This window comes from Phascolarctos cinereus, unplaced genomic scaffold (genome assembly GCF_003287225.1).
Source record: "Phascolarctos cinereus isolate Bilbo 61053 unplaced genomic scaffold, phaCin_HiC Scaffold_3;HRSCAF=262, whole genome shotgun sequence".
NCBI lineage: Eukaryota > Metazoa > Chordata > Mammalia > Diprotodontia > Phascolarctidae > Phascolarctos > Phascolarctos cinereus.
Genome location: NW_027555736.1, coordinates 242,193,612 through 242,201,239, shown reverse-complemented (window position 1 = coordinate 242,201,239; position 7,628 = coordinate 242,193,612).

The following is a 7,628-nucleotide window of genomic DNA, read 5'->3' as shown; positions in this document are numbered from 1 at the left end:
CACTCTCATCATGTGACCATCTTATGTAATTATCTAATGACATCCTTACTTACATTTTTTGAAGTTCCTTATTTGTCATATGTTGCAACCTATTCATACCCATAATGTACTTCTCCATTGGCTTCTGAATAAAACATAATTTAATTCTTCATAATCTGTAGCGCTCCATGCAAAGCCATATAACAAAAACCAACAGAGAATTGATATTAAAAATATGGATCTTTCCTTCTGGGAGAAGTTTGGAGTTGTTAAAGGATATTTGTGTGTTCCTAAAGGTTTAATTTTGGGCTTAATTTATACATTTTCTGTATCTGTCTGTTAGTGTATCTCTTGGATATAATAGTAACTCATAGATAGTAGAAATGAATAATGACATAAGTTAGGCCCAAAGTTAAATCGGAGGAGAATACATTGTATAGTCTACATGCAATTGAACATCTATTTTAATGATTCAGGTGCTGTCCTAGAAACACTTACCTTCTGAAAAATATAAACATTGTCCTCCTATAATGGTAGATAAGTTATATAGGATGTCCAATTAGCTGCATGTCATAAACTGGATAATATAGATTCTTCGTCCAAATGATTTCTCTTTTTTATAATTGGGTCAAACTTTTTTGAGTAATTAGAATTCTCTCCTAAAAGGCTTTCCTGTGTCTCATAGTTTGCTTTAACCTATACAATGTTATCTCCTAATAGAAGCACAGAAAGGAATTCCTTCGTAGAGCATCTCTCTTAAATTTGGACTCTGCACTGGATTTTCTTATGACAAAGGCATTTTGTTCTATTGAATCAAAAAATTTTATGGTCAATAATAAATACCATGTAAGTTTGTATTCTCTACATCTTTCATTACACAATTGTGTAGTGATAAGGAATACATACTTACTTAAATACATACATGCACACACACACACACACACACACATATATATATATATATATAAAACCATACTAAAAAACAGTAATTATGTAAACTATTTGATACTGGTTGAGAAATAGAGAAATTGATGAGTAAAATATATTAGCCACACAACATAAAGAAATAGGCACACACAGTAGCTTAGAGTTTGAAAAACCAAAAGATCACAGATTCAGGTGGAAAAAAAACTCACTGGAAAAAAAAACTGCTAAGAAAATTGAAAAATAATTTGGCAGTAATTCATATCATATATCATGACAGACTTTAAATGAACACATGATCCAGACCAGTGGTTCTGAACAGATGGTCTATAGATGGCTGGAAGATCTCTGGGGTCTTCTCTTTATTTTTTGAAGTTTCAGATCATTCATGATTAACATTTCTTTCAAAATTTTGAGTCCAAAATTCTTTCCCTTCCTCCCTCTGCCCCTATATTGAGAAAGCAAGCCATTTGATATGGGTTATACATGTGTAGTCATATAAAACATATTTCATGTTAGTCATGATGTAAAAGAAAATGCAGACCAAAAAACAAGAAGAAAAATAAAGAAAGTAATGAAAAAGTATGCTCTAATTTGCATTCAGACCCCACCAGTTCTTTCTCTGGAGATGAAGAGCATTTTTCATCAAAATGAGAATGGGCAAGCGGGAGCAAATAATTCTGTGAGACATCAAGAAACAATAAAACAAAGTTAAAAGAATAAAAAAAAACAGTATGTGAAATATCTCATCAGAAAAACAACTGACCTTGAAAACAGATCAAAGACAGAAAATTTAAAAATTTTGAAAATTATTGAATTACCTGAAGATCATGATCAAAGGAAGAGCCTAGACATCATATTTCAAGAATTTATCAAGGAAAATTGCCATAATATCTTAGAAGCAGAGGAAAAGATAGAAACTGAAAGAAACCACCTATTACCTCCTGAAAGAGATCCCAAAATAAAAACCCACAGAAATATTATAGCCCAATTCCAGAGCTCCCAGTTCAAAGAGAAAACACTTCAATGAGCAAGAAGGAAACTGTTAAAATACTATGGAGTGACTGTAAGAATACCACAAGATTAAGCAGCTTCTACATTAAAGGATCAGAGGACCTGGAATATGATATTAGAGAAGGCAAAAGATCTGGGATTACCACAAGAATAACCTACCCAGCATAAATGAGCATAATCTTTTTTTGGGGGGGAGTGGATATTTGATGAAATACAGGACTTTCAAGCATTCCTGATAAAAAGACCAGAGCTGAATAGAAAGTTTGACTTAAATACTAGACTTAAGGTAAACATGAAAAAGAAATCATAAGGAACTCAATAAAGTTAAACTATTTACCTATCTACAAGGGGAAATGATACCTAAGATCTTTTATCATTATTAGGGCAATTGGAAAGCCTTTATATAACAAAAAGATGCAAGAGTGAGTGGATTATGTTGGGATGATATAAAAAATGGATAGACAAGAAAGAAAGATGTCCTAGGAAAAGGGAGAAGGAGGAGGAAGAATGGGAGAAATTATCTCACATAAAAGAGGTACCAAAGAAGAGCTTTTACAGTGGAGGGGGAAATGGTGGGAATGAGCAGAAAACACTTTAATCTCACATCTAAATTGATTTAAAAGGTGAATACATATATACATACATACATATATATAAATAAATATATATATATACATACATATATATGTATGTATGTGTGTACATGCATGCATACATACATACATACATACACATATGTTCAATTGGTAACAGAAATCTATCTTACTTAACAAGGAAGTAGGAAAGAAATAAGAAAAGGTATGGAGGGATCAAATAAAGGGAGAACATATAAAAAAAGGCAGTGGTCAGAAGCAAAGCAGACTTTAAAGGAGGAAAAGCATAAAAAGAGAGAAAAAATAAGCAGAAGAAAACAGGATGGAAGGAAATACACAGTCAATAGTCATAACTGTGCGTGTGAATGGCATGAACTCACCCATAAAATAGAAGCAGATGGCAGAATGGATTAGGAACCAGAGTCAAACAATATGTTGTTTACACAAATGACACTTGAAACAGAGAGACACACAGAGTTAAAATAAGGGGTAGAACAGAATCTATTATTCTTTAGCTGAAGTAAAAAAGGCAGGAGTAACAATCATGGTCTCAGACAAAGCAAAAGGAAAATAAACCTAATTAAAAGTGATAAACAGGAAACCTACACCTTGCTAAAAGAAACTACAGACAATGAAGTAATCAAATCTAAACATATGCTCCAAATCTCATAGGATACAATTTTTTTAAAAAAAAAGTTAAATGAATTACGGAAATAGACAGTAAAACTATAGTAGTGGGGGGGCCTCAAATTCCTCCTCTCATAACTAGATAAATCTAACTACAAAATAACTTTAAAAAGATGTCAAAGAGATTAATTGTTTTTGTCCATCCTTCGTTTTTGAAGAAGACAAATGATGTGATAAGGGTAACGTCGTGACTTGTATGTGAATAGGATGTAAGTGAGTCAGAGCTGCACAAAATCATCAATGCAGAGTCACCGAAGTCCAATGGCAAACAAAAGTAAAGACGACTGGCAATGGCCTGAGATGCAGTGGATGACCTTGGCTTTTTAAAATGAAGGACTTTTTCAGGTCTCACTTCATCTGAGGCAATGCCCATTCAATTACTAAGGGCTGGATAAAAACTAAGACAACAGATGGCCCAGTTTACCATCACACAAATATCAATCTGGAAGGGAAAGACTCTTAGTTTCTGGCCAGAACAGAAAACAGTTGCTATTTATACTCACTCTAAACCATCAAAACACAAACAATAAGCAAGAAATACATGGTCTGGGGCCTTTCATTGACCATTCAATGGACCCAGGGTGTTTTGTGTTTAAATGTGTAGTTAAGCAGAATTATTTGAATATCAGTGGACTTTTTATTTATTTTTTGCATATTTTATTAATTTATTTTGATTTATCAACAATCACTTCCATATGCTATTGAGTTTAAAATTTTCTCCCTCTTCCTCCCCACCATCCTCCCCAAAAAGGTGCACAATCTGATATAGGCTATACATTTACATTCCTATTAAACATATTTTCACATTAGGGAAGTTGTAAGTAAAAATTAAAACCAACAAGAGGAACCATCAGAAAGAGGAAACAAAACTCAATAGAAGGAAAAAGAAAAGATAGCGATTCAACTTTTACAATTATGATTACTATCTGTGTCTTTTTCTCCATCCTTTTTCCCCCCCGTTAATGCTTTTCTTTCTCCTCTCTCCCTTTCCCCCCCTCACCAGTACTTTGCTTTTGACCACCACTTCCTTCAGTCTCTCCTCCCTTCTATTATCCCCTTCCCTCTTCCCCTTTGCCCACTCTTCTTCTCCCTTCCATCCCCCCTCCCTTTTCTTTCCCCTTTTCCCTCCTACTGCCCATAGGGCAAGTTAGATTTCCATACCTAACTGATTATGTTATTCCCTTCTTGAGCCAAATCTGATGAGAGCAAGGTTCAAACAATGCTCACCTCCCTCCCTTCTTTCCCTCTGCTGTAATAGGATTTTCTGTCTTTTTCTGTAATGTGCTTTACCCTTGTCTCTCCTCCTTTCTCAGCACATTTTTCTAAGATCAGACTAATCCACTTACTTGGATCCATTTAACCCACTTGGTTAGATTTTTTTTTATCATTACATCAAAATCAACTAATATCCAACCCCTTTATGTATAGTCCTTTAACATGGTGTAATAACAATACAGTTCTCAAGAGTTGCAAGTGTCATCTTCCCTTGTAGGGATGTAAACACCCCCTTATTAACAACATTTTGTATCTTTCTGTCCCATTTACCTTTTTATGTCTTTCTTGAATCTTGTACTTGAAGATCAAATTTTTTGTTGAGCTCTGGTCTTTTTATGAGGAAGGTTTGGAAGTCCCCTATTTTGTTGAATAGCCATCTTCTCCCTTGAAAAATAATGCTCATTTTTTCAGGGCAGTTGATCCTTGGCTGCAATCCAAGCTCCTTTGCCTTATGGAATATCATGTTCACACCCTGCAGTCTTTTATTGTAGAAACTGCAAGGTCCTGTGTAATCCTGACTGTGGTTCCATGATATTTAAATTGTTTCTTTCTGGCTGCTTGCAGCACCTTCTCTTTCATCTGGTAATTTTGGAATTTTGCTACTATATTCCTTGGCATTGTCAATTTGGGATCTCTTTCAGGTGGTGAGAGGTGTATTCTTTCTACCTTCTGCTTCTAGGACTTCCGGACAGTTTTCCTTTATGATTTCCTGAAAGATACTGTCTAGGCTCTTTTTTTCATCATGATTTTCAGGTAGTCAAATGACTTTTAAATTGTCTCTCCTGGATGATTTTCCAGGTCGGTTGCTTTACCAATGACATATTTTAAGTTTTCATCCATTTTTTCATTTTTTTGTTTCTGTTTGAATGGTTCTTGCTCTCTCATAGAGTCATTAGTTTCCATTTGTCCAATTCTAGTTTTTAACAGATTGTTTCCTTCTCTTAGTTTTTGTACTTCCTTCTTCAATTGGTCAATTGTATTTTAAAGGGATTTGTTTTCTTCAGTTCACTTTTTTTTCCCAGTTTGCCAATTGTGTTTTTTAGGGGCTTGTTTTCTTCAGTGTACTTTTTTTCCAATTGGCCAATTATTTTTTAAGGACTCTTCTACCTCTCTCATTAGACTTTTAAAATCCTTCTTGAGCTCTTCTAAGAAGGCTTTTTGGGCTTCAGACCAGTTCATATTCCCTTTTGATGTTGCAGATGTGGGTTTGTTGACAATGTTGTCCTCTTCAGAATTTCTGTCTTGATCTCACTCTTCTCATAATATGAATCTATGGTATGTTTCTTTTTACTCATGGTTTCTTTATTCCCTGGCCTTTAAAGAGATTGAGCTTCTCATCCTGGGGAACAGAGGGAACTGACCCAAGCTTCTTGTGTTGGGAGCCTAGGTCTTGGTCACTGGCTTTGTGTGCTGGGGCCTCTTATGTTGGCAATTGGAGGCTGTAGGGTTTTGGCAGCTTACCTCATGTTGGGCTGGAATCAGCAAGGCTGGAACTTTCAGGCAATTCTAGGTTGCCTGCTTTTCCTTTCCTTTAGCTTTCTTCAGCTTCTTTTAGATGGGTGCTACAGGGTATTTATCTGCCTGGGGCCCCTTGCAATGCTGCCTCCCTGGTTTCTGCTAACGCACTGGGAGATTCCTTTGGGGTAGAGTGCTGAGGCACCTGGTGGTCTTCTATGCTGGTTTCCATGGTTCCCCTGCCCTCACTGAGGCACTTGGGGGTCCAGGTGTTGGTGTTTGCCTGCTCTACCACCTGAGCTTCAGGATCTCCTCCTGGTTGATAGTTGGAGATGTTGGGTTGGAATCAGCAAGGCTGGGACTTTAGGAAGACTCTAGGTTGTTTTCTTTAGCTCCTTTCAGATGAATGCTGCACGGTGCTTATCTGTGTGAGGCCCTTTGCAGTGCTGCTTTCCCTATTTTTGCTGAGGGACTGGGAGACCAGTTTGCCGGATTGCTGCACTGCTCTTCCTCATCTTTCTTTTAGTTCAGCTGTTTCAGGGTTTTTTTTTTCCTAGGGTGATATTTCCTGGGTTTTCAGAGGTTGATAGGGGAGGTTGAGAGCAACTACCATTTCACTCTGCCATCAGCCAAGATGCCATCAGCCTGGGAGCGGAAGTGGGCAATGGGCTTTTTAAAAGCGTATTTTTTTTTTCAGAGCTATATTTCAGGAAATCAAAAATGAAAATTGCACAAGACAAAGAGTAAATTGTCCTAGCTTTTCAAAAAATAAATAAAAAAAACAAACAGATTAAAAAAAGAATCTAGCCCCCAAACTCCAAGATATCTTGTAAAATATAAGAAATCAAAATTATATTCCTTTGAACAGAGCAACCACATGTAAGGGTGTGGGGCCTCAGTTAAAGAGAAGGAAGACATGAGGGAAGAAGAAGAAGAAGAAGAAGAAGAAGAAGAAGAAGAAGAAGAAGAAGAAGAAGAAGAAGAAGAAGAAGAAAAAGAAGAAGAAGAAGAAGATGAAAAAGAAAAAGAAGCATTCCCTTAATGAATGATAAGTTGGCTTCCTTAGGGGAGCAACTACTTTATATCTCTAAATGTATATATCAGTGAAAGAGAAAGAGTAGATCAATGAATTGTGCAAACAACAACAACAAAATTTAAAAAAAACAGCAAATTAAAAATCCCAAATTAAGCACCAAAATGGAATTCCTGAAAATCAAAGGAACAATTAATAAAAATTGAAAGCAAAAAACCATTGAATTAATGGGAGGAAAAAGTAGGAACCAGTTTTATGACAAAAATATGTATAAACCATTGGTTTATTTGATTAAAAAAGAAAAGACTAAATTAATAATTTCCAAAATGAAAAGGATAAAATCACTGGCAATGAAAATGAAATTAAAAGTAATTATTAGGAGCAAATTTGCCCAATTGTGTGCCAGTAAAACTGACAATCTAACTGAAATGGATGAATATTTACAAAAATATAAATTGGTCAGATTTATAGACAAGGAAATAGAATACAGTTCTAACCTTATGTAAAAGGACATACAGTTTCTGTAGACCTCTAGAAAAGAGATTTTTAAGAAAGGCAAATTTGCGTACAGGCATGGGGAAGGGATGGAGGGAGAGAAGAAGGACCATGTGCCTATGAAAGGAGGGGGTCCAGTGCAGAGTTCAAGGACAGGTAGGAACTGGGGACAG